Source organism: Mobula birostris, chromosome 3 (genome assembly GCF_030028105.1).
Source record: "Mobula birostris isolate sMobBir1 chromosome 3, sMobBir1.hap1, whole genome shotgun sequence".
Taxonomy (NCBI): Eukaryota; Metazoa; Chordata; class Chondrichthyes; order Myliobatiformes; family Myliobatidae; genus Mobula; species Mobula birostris.
This window is the reverse complement of record NC_092372.1, coordinates 8370309-8386484: the sequence shown is the minus strand read 5'-3', so window position 1 is coordinate 8386484 and position 16176 is coordinate 8370309.

The window sequence follows — 16176 nt, the reverse complement described above, 5'->3', positions numbered from 1 at the left end:
TCTGCGTAAAAACTTACCCCTGACATCTCCTCTGTACCTACTCTCAAGCACCTTAAACCTGTGTCCTCTTGTGGCAACCACTTCAGCCCCGGGAAAAAGCCCCTGACTATCCACACGATCAATGCCTCTCATCATCTTATACACCTCTATCAGATCACCTCTCATCCTCCGTCACTCCAAGGAGAAAAAGCTGAGTTCACTCAACCTGTCTTCATCAGGCATGCTCCCAAATCCAGGCAACATCCTTGTAAATTTCCTCTGCACACTTTCTATGGCTTCCACATCCTTCCTGTAGTGAGATGACCAAAACTGAGCATAGTTCTCCAAGTGGGGTCTGACCTGGGTCCTATATAGCTGCAACATTACCTCTGGGCTCCTAAATTTAATTCCATGATTGATGAAGGCCAATACACAGTATGCCTTCTTAACCACAGAGCCAACCTGCGCAGCTACTTTGAGTGTCCTATGGACTCGGACCTCAAGATCCCTCTGATCCTCCACACTGCCAAGAGTCTTACCATTAATACTATATTCTGCCATCGTATTTGACCTACCAAAATGAACCACTTCACACTTATCTGGGTTGAACTGCATCTGCCACTATCAGCCCAGTTTTTGCATCCTGTCAATGTCCCACTGTAACCTCTGACATCCCTCCACACTATCCACAACACCCCCAACCTTTATGTCATCAGCAAACCTACTAACCCATCCCTCCAGTTTCCCATCCAGGTCATTTATAAAAATCACCAAGAGTAAAGGTCCCAGAACAGATCCTTGAGGCACACCACTGGTCACTGACCTCCATGCAGAATATCACCCATCTACAACCACTCTTTGCCTTCTGTAGGCAAGCCAGTTCTGGATCCACAAAGCAATTTCCCCTTGGATCCCATAACTGCTTACTTTCTCAATAAGCCTCACATGGTTACCTTGTCAAATGCCTTGCTGAAATCCATAAACACTACATCTACTGCTCTTCCTTCATCAATGTGTTTAGTCACATCCTCAAAAAATTCAATCAGGTTCGTAAGGCACGACTTGCCCTTGACAAAGCCATGCTGACTATTCCTAATCATATTATACCTCTCCAAATGTTCATAAATCCTGCCTCTCAGGCTCTTCTCCATCAACTTACCAACCACTGAAGTAAGACTCACTGGTCTATAATTTCCTGGGCTATCTCTACTCCCTTTCTTGAATAAGAGAACAACATCTGCAACCTTCCAGTCCTTCAGAACCTCTCCCGTCCCCATTGATGATGCAAAGTTCATCGCCAGAGGCTCAGCAATCTCCTCCTTCACCTCCCACAGTAGCCTGGGGTACACCTCATCCGGTCCCAGCGACTCATCCAACTTGATGCTTTCCAAAAGCTCCAGCACATCCTCTTTCTTAATAACTACATGCTCAAGCTTTTCAGTCCACTGCATCACTACAATCACCAAGATCTTCTTCCATAGTGAATACTGAAGTAAAGTATTCATTAAGTACCTCTGCTATTTCCTCTCGTTCCATACACACTTTCCCACTGTCACACTTGGTAGGTCCTATTCTTTCATGTCTTATCTTATTGCTCTTCACATACTTATAGAACGCCTTGGAGTTTTCCTTAATCCTACCCGCCAAGGCCTTCTCATGGCCCCTTCTGGCTCTCCTAATTTCCTCTTAAGCTCTTTCTTGTTAGCCTTATAATCTTCTAGATCTCTAACGCTACCTAGCTCTCTGAACCTGTTGTAAGCTTTTCTTTTCTTCTTGACTACATTTACTACAGCCTTTGTACACCATGGTTCCTGTACCCTACCATAACTTCCCTGTCTCGTTGGAACGTACCTATACAGAACTCCACACAAATATCCTCTGAACATTTGCCACATTTCTTCCGTACCTTTCCCTGAGAACATCTGTTCTCAATTTAACTTCCAAGTTCCTGCCTCATAGCCTCATAATTCCCCTTACTCCAATTAAACGCTTTTCTAACTTGTCTGTTCCTATGATGCCATGATGGAATGGTGGAGCAGACTACATGGGCCAAATGGCCTAATTCTTCTCCTATATCTTATGGTCTTATTATGAACTGAAAATGCAGAAAGGAATAAATCTCAGATCAAGAACAGTGAGGATTGTGGTAGAACAGAGGGATCTGGAAATACAGAGCCAAAATTCCTTGGAAGTGGAGTCACAAATAGATAGGGTCGTAAGACACCGCTCCCTGAAGATGTCCTGGGTACTTTGTAGGCTAGTGCCCAAGATGGAGCTGACTAGCTTTACAACCCTCTGCAGCTTCTTTCGGTCCTGTGCAGTAGCCCCTCCATACCAGACAGTGATGTAGCCTGTCAGAATGCTCTCCACGGTACAACTATAGAAGTTTTTGAGTGTATTTGTCAACATGCCAAATCTCTTCAAACTCCTAATAAAGTATAGCCACTGTCTTGCCTTCTTTATAACTACATCAATATGTTGGGACCAGGTTAGATCCTCAGAGATCTTGACCCCCAGGAACTTGAAGCAGCTCACTCTTCCAATACATAAATAAGATTGAAAGAGTGCAGAGGAAATCTACAAGGATTCAAGATTCAAAGCATATTTATTATCAAAGAATGTATAAATAATACTGCTTGGAATCTGCTTACAACCAGTCACAAAGCAAGAAACCCAAATAACCCAATTTTAAAAACGGACCAAAATCCACTGTGCAGAGAAAGAGCGGGAAAAAATACATATTATGCAAACAATAGGGGCAAGCCAACAGCATCTAAAACCAGACTGAGTCCAGATCCACTCCTGGAGCAGCCAGAGTAGGCCCAAACCCTGATCCCGAGAACATGACGCCAGGGGGGCAGAAACACACAACAGCCAGATCAGTCCACAGCCTCAGTGCCACAGGCTAAGGAATGAACATTCACAGTAGAGCAAGCAAAATTAGCCCAACCCTTGGGCTTTCAGTCTATCTGGGCCAGCGTTTAAATTGTCCGAGTGCTGAGTAGTGCCACACTCCAGCACCCGGACTTGCTTGGGCTACTCAGTTCCAATCTCGCCAAATCAGATCACCACTTAGGGTGAGCCAACAACCCCGCACCCCACACCTGGCTTAGGTGGATGGCATCCATCTCTTCCTCGTCGACTCCTCTCCAAATCCCTCTCCGGCAGCGACATGAACTCCGTCTCCATCTGCGGCTCAAACACATCGCGCCTCACAGCATGGCTCATCCCCCAAACCTGCCTCACCTGTCTGCCTCCTCACTGTCTGCAGCCATAGGATTCACAAATAGGTTTCAGTAGGTACATTTAATGTCAGTGAAATGTATACAACATACATCCTGAAATTCTTTTTCTTTGCAAACATCCGTGAAAAGAGTACCCTAAAGAATGAATGACAATTAAGTCTTAGCGCCCCAAAGTCTCCCAGCTCCCTTCCCCACGCATAAACAGCAGCAGGGCAATGACCCCACCCCCACCAGCAAAAAAGCATCGGTGCCCCCCCACCAATCACTCAAACATGCAACAAAGCATCAATAAAGACACAGACCTGCAGTACCCAAAGACTACTCATTCAGCCGGTATTCGACATACCACAGGCTCTCTCTCTCTCCCTAATAAGGGAAAAAAGGGTGTCCCCATTTCACAGTGAGAGGAGAGACATAACAAAACAACATGCTGATTTATGGTGTTCAAAGTCTGTTGTGTCACTTTTTCCGAGTTCTGTACCTCTGGGCACGCAGACAACAGCAGGCACACTGCTTCCGACCTTCCTTGTTCTCCCCCGACGCATCAGTCAGCGGTGGTGGCACCAGCCTTGAATCTGCCCACTTCCAGAGCCACGAAAATCCGGCACCCTGAAGGTGCGTTAATCCTCCAGGCCGCGTCCTTGGAATATCGAAAAGTGGCCGGCCACGATGCCCTGAGAGCTGGTCCCATTCCCGCAAAGAACCAAAGTTAGAGTGTAACTTCAGGCCAGGGCCTTCAAAAGAACCTTGAAAGGGAGAAAAAGAAATATCAAAGATAGAACTAGAGCTGCGTCTGAAAATGCAAACAAAGGAGTCGCCGTTTAAAGTCATCATCACTCAGCTGATTAGAACTTCATATAAGACCTAAAACTAGATAAAGAGAACCCAATTAAATAAATAACACAAATAAACATTATACTTGCTCATTTATTTATTAAGAAAAATGATCCAATATTACATGTATTTGTTGGAAAAAGTATGTGAACCACTGGGGTAATGATTTCTACAAAAGCTATTTGGAGTCAGGTGTTCCAGTCAGTGAGATGATATTGGACGTGTGGATTGTAGAGGTGCCCCATGCTATAGAAACAAAAACACACAAAGTCGGGTTACTGACAAAGCCTGGTCTCAAGAAAGATCTGTTTATGTGCATCATGCCTCGATCAAAAAACTTTCAGTGGACCTTAGAAGAAGAATTGTGGAGAAGCATGAAGCTGGAAAAGGCTACAAAAGCATTTCTAAAGACCTGAGTGTTCATCAGTCCACAGTAAGAGAAATTGTCTACAAATGGAGGAAACTCAGTACTGTTGCTACTCTCCCTAGGAGTGGGCAACCTGCAAAAATCACACCAAAAGCACAACATGCAATGCTGAAGGAGGTGAAAAAGAACCCAAGGTAACAGCAAAAGACCTGCAGAAATCTCTAGAACTTGCTAAAGTCTCTGCTCATGTGTCCACTATAAGAAAAACACTGAACAAGAATGATGTTCATGGAAGGACACCACAGAGGAAACCACTACTCTCCAAAACAAACATTGCTGCATGTCTCAAGTTTGCAAAAGACAACCTGGATGTTCTTCTGAGAGAATGTTCTGTGGACAGATGAGACAGAAGTTGGACTTTTTGGCAGAAATGCACATTGCTATGTTTGGAGGAAAAAGGGCATTGCACACCAACACCAAAACCTCATCCCAACTGTGAAGCATGGTGGAAAGAACATCATGGTTTGGGGCTGCTTTGCTGCCTCAGGGCCTGGACAACTTTCAATCGTTGAGGAAACAATAAATTCAAAATTGTATCAAGACATTTTACAGGAGAATGTCAGCATAGCAGTCCATCACCTGAAGCTTAATAGAAGTTGGATAATGCAACAAGACAATGATCCAAAATACAAGAGTAAATCAACAACAGAATAGTTTAAAAAGAAGAAACCTTGTATTTTGGAATGGCCAGATCAAAGTCCTTACCTTAATCCTATAGAAATGTTGCGGAAGCCCACCAACATCCCAGACTCCAAACCAATGTGCAGGACCGATCAACAGTTACCAGAAACGTTCGTTTGAAGTTATTGCTGTACAAGGGGTTCACACCAGTCACTGAAAGCAAAGGTCCACATACTTTTTCCAACAAATACATGTAATATTGGATCATTTTTCTCAATAAGTAAATGAACAAGTATAATATTTATTTAATTGGGTTCTCTTTATCTAGTCTTGGGACTTAACATGAAGATCTGACCACACTTTAGGTCATATTTATGCAAAAATAGAGAAAATTCTACAGGGTTCACAAACTTTCTAGCACCACTGTATTTGTACAACAGTTTGCGTGGAGATATGCTAATGTTGAGATACTGATCACAAATCTTGGATAAGACAAGTGAAGCAATTGTACAGTGTATGGATACGGATGTTGGGAACTGTTGTCATCCGCAGGAACTCTCACCACCCAGGACATGCCCTCTTCTCATTGCTACCATCAAGGAGGAGGTACAGGAGCCTGAAGAAACACATACAACATTTTAGGAACAGCTTCTTCCCCTCCACCATCAAATTTCTGAATGTACACTGCCTCACTATTTTTTGCTCTCTTTTCACACTAATTTGATCGTAGAACAACTACAGCACAGAAACAGGCCCTTCAGCACATCGTCTGATAAATTATATATATATATAGTACTGTGAAAAAGTCAGGCACTTACTGTATATATAGCTAGGGTGCCTGAGACTGTTGCACAGTACTGTATTTGTCAACATGGAGTAGAGAGCGAGTTTGTAAATCTGGCAGGAGCAAAGGGTGTTGGGAATGGTGATGGTGGAGTGCTGTGAGATGGGTGTGGGACAGGTGGCAGAGAAGGAGTGCCAGGGGTGTAGACACACCCAGCCCTGAGACACCAGGAATCATTTGATTCCAAACAATTGGTTTATTGATCATTACAGAATGTCTCTCTGGTGCTTCCTGCTCCATCCCCTCTCCTTTTCCCTTTTCCCAACCATGATTCCCCTCTCCCTGCCCCCTCCCCCCTCTCAGTTCAAAATAGAGACCCGTATCAAAATCATCACTCACATATGCCATGAAATGTTTTTTTTTGGGGGGGGAACAGCAGTACAGTACAATACATAAAATTACTAAAGTACTGTCTTAGACACCCTATGATATTGTATATGTATAATGTATATAAAGTTCTTATTGTAATTTGTAGTTTTTATTACGTATTGTAATGTTCTTTTGCTGTGAAACAAATTCCATGATATATGCCAGTGATATTAAACCTGCTTCTGATTTTGATTCTTTAGACATTTAAATCTAGTACTCTTTCAAACCAAATTTCAGTACTCCCTTGATTTGATCTTTGTCTCTGAACTCTAGAAATTGTGTTTAATCACTTCTTAGTTTGTGGCCTTAAATTATTTGTCATATGCTGTTATACCAGTAGAGGGTGCTCTGTTCATTTCTTGCTGGTTATTACCAAACAATTCTCAAGCAGAATGTTCAATGTTTACCCATCAGTGGCAGCTATAGCTAATTTATAATCTTTATTTTGCCTAAAGTTTGAAAACAACATGTTTCTTCTTTTGACTTTAGTGCAAATTCTTCAAACAGAATAAAATTTCACTTGTCGACTGAAGTTGTGCGAACCTTTTTGAACATAAATTTATTATTCAAGTATGTATATGTTATCATACACAACCCTGAGATTCATTTTCTTACAGGTGTTCACAGGAAAATAAAGAAATACAATGGAGCTTACGAAAAATGGTACAAGAACAAAGACTGACAATCAATCAATCCGAAAAACGTTGAATATTAACATACAGCTCAGTACAGGCCCTTTGGCCCATGATTTTTGAACCTACTTTAAGATCAATCTGACACCTTCCTCCAATCACCCTTGTATTTGCTGTTGCCATGCCGGGGAAAGAGTCTCCGGCTGACAAATTGTGCAAATAAAAAATTACTGAGAACATGAAATGTTATGCTACATTAACAAGCAAATAAATAAAATTAAATTGCTTTGGACACCTACTCCTATTTGCTATCTTTTAAATTGCTTATTCACACTGCAAATCATCCAAAGCAATAGTAAAAAAAAATTCATTGGTAAGGAAAACTCTATCCCTCACTCATTTATTTTGCAAAGGTCTTTGGAGATTTAGTGTAGTGTGATCACTTGAGCCAAGTATGATGTTCTCCAAAGGGATTGTCTATTGGTGGGTCCTCAGGTAGAGACCAGTCCAGGATCCACACCTCACAATCCTTCTCCCTTTGTCACTCGTTGACCACCACAAAACCTAATCTGGGATAGAAACATGGAAAACCTACAGCACAATACAGGCCCTTCGGCCCACAATGCTGTGCTGAACATTTACCTACTTTAGAAATTACATAGGGTTACCAATAGCGCTCTTTTTTTTTAAGCTCCATGTACCTGTTCAGGAGTCTCTTAAAAGATCCTATCGTATCCGCCTCCACCACCAGCAGCCCATTCCACGCACTCACCACTTTGCGTAAAAAACTTACCCTGACATCTCCTCTGTACCTGCTTCCAAGCAACTTAAAACTGTGCCCTCTCGTATTGGCCATTTCAGCTCTGGGAAAAAGCCTCTGGGATGTTATGGTGGATTGCCTTAATGGAGAACATGACTTTGTTTAATGAGGGGAGGCTGATGCTTAGATTGGGTTCAGGGTCCAGTCGATTGGTAAATGATTCCAGGATTAAATAGCTTGGGGCCTGTATACACTGGAATTCAGAAGAATGCGGTGTCACCTCATTGAAACCTATCAAATGGTGAAAGGCCTTGATAGAGTGGATGTGGAGATGTTTCCTATGGTGGGGGAGTATAGGACCAGAGGACACAGCCTCAGAATAGAGGGATATCCATTTAGAATGGAGATGAGGAAGAATTTCTTTAGCCAGAGGAAGGAATTCATTGCCACAGACAGCTGTGAAGGCCAAATCATTGGGTATATTTAAAACAGGTTGATTAGTAACGGCATCAAAGGTTACAGGGGGATGGCAGGACAATGGCATTGGGAGATTGGGAGGGTTAATTAATCAGTCATAATGGAATGGCAGAGCACATTCAATGGGCCAAAAAGCCTAATTCAGCTCCTCAGTCTTATGATTTTATGGTTTATACTAGTTCCTGTTACATTTGTGGGTAGCTCTTTATAAGAAATTAATGTTTTTCCTGAGGAATTTGTGTGATTTGATTCTGGATCAAAGGTTATTTACCCTCTTTTGCATAGTTATAGCCGATGGACATCTGATTCATGTATGGAACTCTACTTCCAAAGTGAACTAAATGTTTTGCATAATTTTAAGAGCTCTCTGTAAAGATTGATTCTGCGTTGACTGGAGAAAGATTCATGACTGAATACTCATTAAACATCAACATTAGATGCAGTTCAGCTCATCTATGCCACTGACTGGAACAATGTCTCAGGAAGCCACATGGTGGGTTCACAGATTTCCATGGCTCACACATGGCATCTGTTAGAGTTGGTATCAAGTATGTTCTGCAGGACTAGAACACTACAGCACAGTTCAGGCCCCTTAGCCCTCAATATCCTGCCCACACCCTAACCTACTCCAAGATCAATCAAACCCTTCCCTCCTACACAGCCCTCTATTTTGTCCTCATCCATGTGCCTGTCTATGAGTTTCTTAAATGCCCTTAATGTATCTGTCTCTACCACTGCACCTGCCAGGCGGTCCATGCACCCACCAATCTCTGACCTCTTAAAAGTATGCCACTCTTGTATAAGGCATTTCCACCCTAGTGTACAAGATGATAAGAGGCATAGATCAGGTTGCCAGTCTGGGACTTTTTCCAAGGCAGAGATGGCTATTTTCCAAGGACAGAATTGTAAGGTGATTGGAGGAATGTTTGATGGGGTTGGGGGGGGGGGTACCTAATAAAGTGGCCACAGTGTATATATTTATGAACTTCTGTTGTATCCCAGCCGCTTCATAGTTCAACATGTGTGTTCTGAGATGCTCCCTCTGCACACCACTGTTGTAATGCGCTGTTTTTGAGTTACTGTCGGCTTGGAGCAGCCTGGCCATTCTCCTCTGACTTCTCTCATTAGCAAGCTGCTTTCACCCAGAGAACTGCCACACTGGACGTTTTATATTTCTCACACCATTTGGTGTAAACATTAGAGACTGCATGTGTGAAAATCACAGGACATCAGCAGTTACTGAGATGCTCAAACCATTCCCTCTGGCACCAACAATCATTGCACAGTCAAAGTCACTTAGATCACATTTCTTCCCCATTCTGATCACAAACAGAAAATCTGCAGATGCTGAAAATCCAGGCAACACACACAAAATGCTGGAAGAACTCAGCAGGCCAGACAGCATCCACAGAAAATAATAAATAGTTGATGTTTCGGGCACAGACCCTTCATCAGGTCTCATGACGAGTCTCGGCTGGAAACATCGACTGTTCACTCTTTTCCATAGATGCTGCCTGGCCTGCGGATTTCCTCCAGCATTTTGTGTGTGTTCCCCATTCTGATGTTTGGTCCGAACAACAACCGAACCTCTTGACCATGTCTGCATGCTTTTATGCATTCAGCTGCTGTCACATGATTGGCTGATTAGATATTCACATTAACAAGTAGGTGTAACTAATAGAGTCGGCACTGAATGTCTATTGAATTTGTCAATTCTAGATAATATTTTTCTTTGAACTTTATTTCATTTTAATTGGCATTCCTCTTTACTTCATTCCAGTTGTATATTCGAATCCCTGGGCACAGCAGGTCAGACCACAATATCACCAATTTTGTGGTGTGTGTGTTGATAAGCCATCCATTTAATGGCTCCATTACCCTTTCCTTGGTTACCCGCCTTTCTCTACTCTCTACTAGTTTGTTTTCTCTTAGTTCCAATGAAAGTTCTTCAAACTGAAATACTATCATTTCTCTTTCCACAGGTGCTCCAGCTTCCCTACCATCACTCACACATTAGGAGGGCTAAAAGAAGGGGTGTGGTTGCTCTAGCAGTCAAGGTGAAGGTGAATCCCAAGGGATTAAGAGCAAAACGATTGCAAGGGACAATAAAACGCAAACAACAGGAATTCTGCAGATGCTGGAAATTCAAGCAACACACATAAAAGTTGCTGGTGAATGCAGCAGGCCAGGCAGCATCTCTAGGAAGAGGTGCAGTCGACGTTTCAGGCCGAGACCCTTCGTCAGGACTAACTGAAGGAAGAGTGAGTAAGGGATTTGAAAGTTGGAGGGGGAGGGGAGATCCAAAATGATAGGAGAAGATTTTCCGTAACTTTCGCCACCTCCAACGGGATCCCACCACTAAGCACATATTTCCCTCCCCCCCCCCGCATTCCGCAGGGATCGCTCCCTACGCAACTCTCTTGTCCATTCGTCCTCCCCACTGATCTCCCTCCTGGCACTTATCCGTGTAAGCGGAACAAGAGCTACACATGTCCTTACACTTCCTCCCTTACCACCATTCAGGGCCCCAAACAGTCCTTTCAGGTGAGGCAACACTTCACCTGTGGGTCGGCTGGGGTGATATACTGCGTCCAGTGCTCCCGATGTGGCCTTTTATATATTGGTGAGACCCAACGCAGACTGGGAGACCGCTTTGCTGAACACCTACGCTCTGACCACCAGAGAAAGCAGGATCTCCCAGTGGCCACAGATTTTAATTCCACATCCCATTCCCATTCTGACATGTCTATCCACGGCCTCCTCTACTGTAAAGATGAAGCCACACTCAGGTTCCTTATATTCCGTCTGAGTAGCCTCCAACCTGATGGCATGAACATCGACTTCTCTAACTTCCGCTAATGCCCCACCTCCCCCTCGTACCCCATCTGTTACTTATTTTTATACACAGATTCTTTCTCTCACTCTCCTTTTTCTCCCTCTGTCCCTGTGAATATACCCCTTGCCCATCCTCTGGGTCCCCCCCCCCCCGTCTTTCTTCCCGGACCTCCTGTCCCATGATCCTCTCGTATCCCTTTTGCCTATCACCTATCCAGCTCTTGGCTCCATCCCTCCCCCTCCTGTCTTCTCCTATCATTTTGGATCTCCCCCTCCCCCTCCAACTTTCAAATCCCTTACTCACTCTTCCTTCAGTTAGTCCTGACGAAGGGTCTCGGCCTGAAACGTCGACTGTACCTCTTCCTAGAGATGCTGCCTGGCCTGCTGCGTTCACCAGCAACTTTGATGTGTGTTGCAAGGGACAATGTAGGTCTTCTGGAAGATCAGAATGGTAATCTATGTATGGAGCCAAAGTAGATGGGGGAGTTCTTAAATTAATTCTTTGTATCTATATTCACTCAGGAGACAGACACAGCACTGAGTTGGGTACTGAGGAACATAGAACGGTATTAACACAGGAACAAGCTAATCAGCCCAAAATGTTGTGCTGAACCAGCTAAAAAGCAAATGTAAAACACTGAAACACTAATTCCTCCAACCTACACCATGTTCATATCCCTCCATCTTCCTTACAATCAATGTGCCTAACCAAACATCTCTTAAAAACCTTCAATGCATTTGCTTCTACCAGCATACCAGGCAGCGATTTCCAGATCCAGGACTCGAGTAAAAAAAACTTACTCCTCAAGTCCCATTTGAACCTGCCCCCTCTCACCTTCACTGCATCTCCTCTGATATTAGATATTTCAATCCAGGGAAACAGATTCTCTCTATCCACTCTAACTACAGCACCTATAAAATGTATTCACCCCCCCCCCTTGGAAGTTATCATGTTTTATTATTTTACAATATTGAATCACAGTGGATTTAATTTGGATTTTTTGATATTGATCAATAGAAAAAGACTCTCATATCAAAGTGAAAACAGATCTCTCCAAAGTGATCTAAATTAATTACAAATATAAAACACAAAATAATTGATTGCATAAGAATTCAGCCCCTTCAGGTCAGTATTTAGGTGCATCTTTAGAGCAATGACAGCCTTGGGATTGTGTGGACAGATCAGCACATCTGGACACCGCAACTTTTACCCATTCTTTACAAAACTGCTCAGATTCTGTCAGATTACACTGGGATAGTGCGTGAACAGCCCTTTTCAAGTCCAGCCACAAATTTTCAATTGGATTGGGGTCTGGACTCTGACATGACCACTCCAGGACATTAACTTTGTTGTTTTTTGTTGTGTAGCTTTGGCTTTATGTTTGGGGTCATTGCCTTGCTGGAAAACAAATTTTCTACCAAATTGCAGATCTTGCAGACTGCATCAGGTTCGCCAATATTTCCCTGTATTTTGTTGCATTCATTTTACCCTCTACCTTCAGAAGCGTCCCAGGGCTGCTGCAGTGAAGCATCCCCACAGCATGATGCAGCCACCATAAGAGACTTTTGGATAGGTACATGGAGCTTAGTAAAATAGAGGGCTATAGGTAAGCCTAGTAATTTCTAAGGTAGGGACATGTTCGGTACAACTTTGTGGGCCGAAGGGCCTGTATTGTGCTGTAGGTTTTTTATGTTTCTATGCTTCACAGTAGGGATAGTGTTTTTTTGATTATGTGCGGTGTTTGGCTTATGCCAAACATAGCGTTTAGTCTGATGGCCAAGAAGCTCAATTTCGGTTTCATCGGACCATAGAACTTTCTTCCAGCTGACTTCAGATTCTCCTACATGCCTTCTGGCCAACTCCAGCCAAGATTTCATGTAATTTTTTTTCAACAGTGGCTTTCTGTTTGCCACTCTCCCATAAAGCTGCACTGATGAAGCACCCAGGCAACAGATGTATGTGCAGTCTCTCCCATTTGGTGTTGGGCATGTGGCCAAGTGGTTGAGGCGTTCGTCTAGTTACCTCAAGGTTGCTAGTTCAGGCCTCAGCTGTGGCTGCCTGTTTGTGTCCTTGAGCAAGGCACTTAATCACACATTGCTCTAGTCTGTGCGAGTCGACTGTACCTCTTCCTAGAGATGCTGCCTGGCCTGCTGCGTTCACCAGCAACTTTGATGTGTGTTGCTCACATTTATCTGGGTTTAACTCCATCTGTAACTGATCTATATTGCGTTGTATTCTTTTCCAGTCCTCTACACTGTCCATAACTCCACCAATTTTGGTATCATCTGCAAATTTATAACCCACTCACCTACATTTTCATCCAGGTAATTTATATACATCACAAACACCAGAGGTCCCAGTCCTGGCAACATCCTTGTAAATTTTCTCTGTACTCTTTCAATCTTATTTATATCTTTCTTGTAGGTAGCTAAAACTGAATACAATACTCCAGCACGAGGAATTCTGCAGATGCTGGAAATTCAAGCAACACACATCAAAGTTGCTGGTGAACGCAGCAGGCCAGGCAGCATCTCCTGACGAAGGGTTTCGGCCTGAAACGTCGACTGTACCTCTTCCTAGAGATGCTGCCTGGCCTGCTGTGTTCACCAGCAACTTTGATGTGCGTTGCTACAATACTGCAGATTGAGTTGGGCAGTGACCAATCAAAAGAGCAATCAATGAGAAGGATTCAACAGAAAGAGTGAATAAAAATAATGCAAGTGCTATTGGAAAGGCCATTCTTTTGAGTCTGCCAGTGTTTAGATTGCTGCCAGTGAGGATAAGAATAGTATTATTTGGCAAGTGAATGCATGGCTAAGGAACTGGTGCACGGGGCAGGGGTTCATTGGAATCTCTTCCGGGGACGGTACCACCTGTACAAAAGGGACGGGTTACACCTGAACCCAAGGGGATCCGATATCCTTGTGGGTAGGTTTGCTGGAGTTGTTAGGGACTGTTTAAACTAATTTGGCAGGGGTTGGAAACCAGAGTGATGGTGCAAAGAATGAGGTAGTTGGTTTACAAACAAAGGCAATGTGTAGTGAGACCCTAGCAAGGAGAGGCTGATGAAAGGGCAAAATTGGTTGGAACTAGAGAACATAGTATCAAGATTCAGAGGCATTGCTTTAGAACAGGGATGAGGGGAAACATTTTCTCCCAGAGAGCAGTGAATCTGTGGAATTCTCTGTCCAGGCTCCTTCATTAAATATATTTTATCTATTTAGCGATACTGTGCAGAATAGGGCCTTCCTGCCCTTTTGAGCCCCATCAACCCCTGACAAACCCAATTAATCCTAACCTAATCACAGGACAATTTACAATGACCAATTAATCTACCTCTTACATCTTTAGGTTGTGGACTGGAGCACCTGGAGGAAACCCACACATTCAATGGGTGGACATATGGAGGCTCCTTACATAATGGTGCCAGAATTGACCTCTGAACTCCGGAACGCCCCAAGCTGTAATACAGTCCTGCACACTGCTGCACTACCCTGGCTCCCTTAGACAAGTTCAGATGGATTTTTGCACAGCAGGGGACTTAAAGGTTTACAGAAAAAGGCAGGTAGCTGGAGCTGAGTCAGCCACAATCCTATTGAATAGCAGAGCAAGCTCGACAGGCCAAATGGCCGACTTCTGTTCTTATTTCTTATGGTCCTATATTTAGACCACTACAAAAGCAGATCAGAAACCATCCTGAGTCAGATTTCAGATTTATAACCTGTATCAGTGACACTACATAGAAACATAGAAAACCTACAGCACAATACAGGCCCTTCGGCCCACAAGGCTGTGCTGAATATGTACTTACTTAGAAATTACCCGGGGTTACCCATAGCCCTCTATTTTTCTGAGCTCCATGTACCTGTCCAGGAGTCTCTTAAAAGATCCTATCGTTTCCGCCTCCACCACCATCGCTGGCAGCCCATTCCACGCACTCACCACTTTGTAAAAAAAATTTAACCCTGACATCCCCTCTGTATCTACTTCCAAGCACCTTAAAACTGTGTCCTCTCGTGCTAGCCATTTCAGCCCTGGGAAAAAGCCTCTGACTATCCACATGATCAATGCCTCTCATCATCTTATACACCTCTATCAGGTCACCTCTCATCCTCAGTCACTCCAATGAGAAAAGGCCGAGTTCACTCAACCTATTCTCATAGGGCATACTCCCCAATCCAGGCAACATCCTTGTAAATCTCCTCTGCACCCTTTCTATGGTTTCCACATCCTTCCTGCAGTGAGATGACCAGAACTGAGCACAGTACTCCAAGCGGGGTCTGACCAGGGTCCTATATAGCTGTAACATTACCTCTCGGTTCCTAAACTCAATCCCACAGTTGATGAAGGCCAATACACCATATGCCATCTTAACCACAGAGTCAACCTGCGCAGCAGCTTTGAGCGTCCTATGGACTCGGACCCCAAGATCCCTCTGATCCTCCATACTGCCAAGAGTCTTACCATTAATATTATATGAATTAATACATTATGAATTTTTAGTTTTCTTTACATCTTAAAGTTGCTACTGAACAAACTGGATGGTATTAAGAGACCAGATAAACCCTTCAGTTCAGGTTCAAGTTTAACTGTCATTCAACCATACACGAACACAGCCAAACTAAATACTGTTACTCCGAGGCCAAGGTGTAACACACCAGTACCAACAGTCACACACAGCACAAAGCAAAGCAGTAAGATACAGTCACACAAAAAGACCCCGATTCCATGAATGTGGCAAAGTTTGCAAATACAATACAGCTTCTCCTCTGCTGAGCAAACACTAGGGGGCGGGCAGCTGTAAACAGGTGACACCACGGCTTGAGGCCTAGAACTTGCTATGGCCGAGGCCACGCAGCTTCCCCACTGTCCGTCAATATATCAGCAAATTGTATTTGAAGCATTACACATAATAATGTCCAACAGGCTCTTGCGATCACAATAAAAGTGACCAAGATGTTCACTCGCAGTTAGACAGCACAGCTCCTTCACTTACTGACGCCTCTCTGATGCAGACAGCAACACGGTCCACACTGCCCAGATCCTTCGGATTCTCCGCCAATGAGCAACTTGCTGATGGGGTAGACTGCGATACTTAACGTCCAGCAGGGTCTTGCGATCGTAAAAAATCCATTTGAAAGGCACCTTTCAC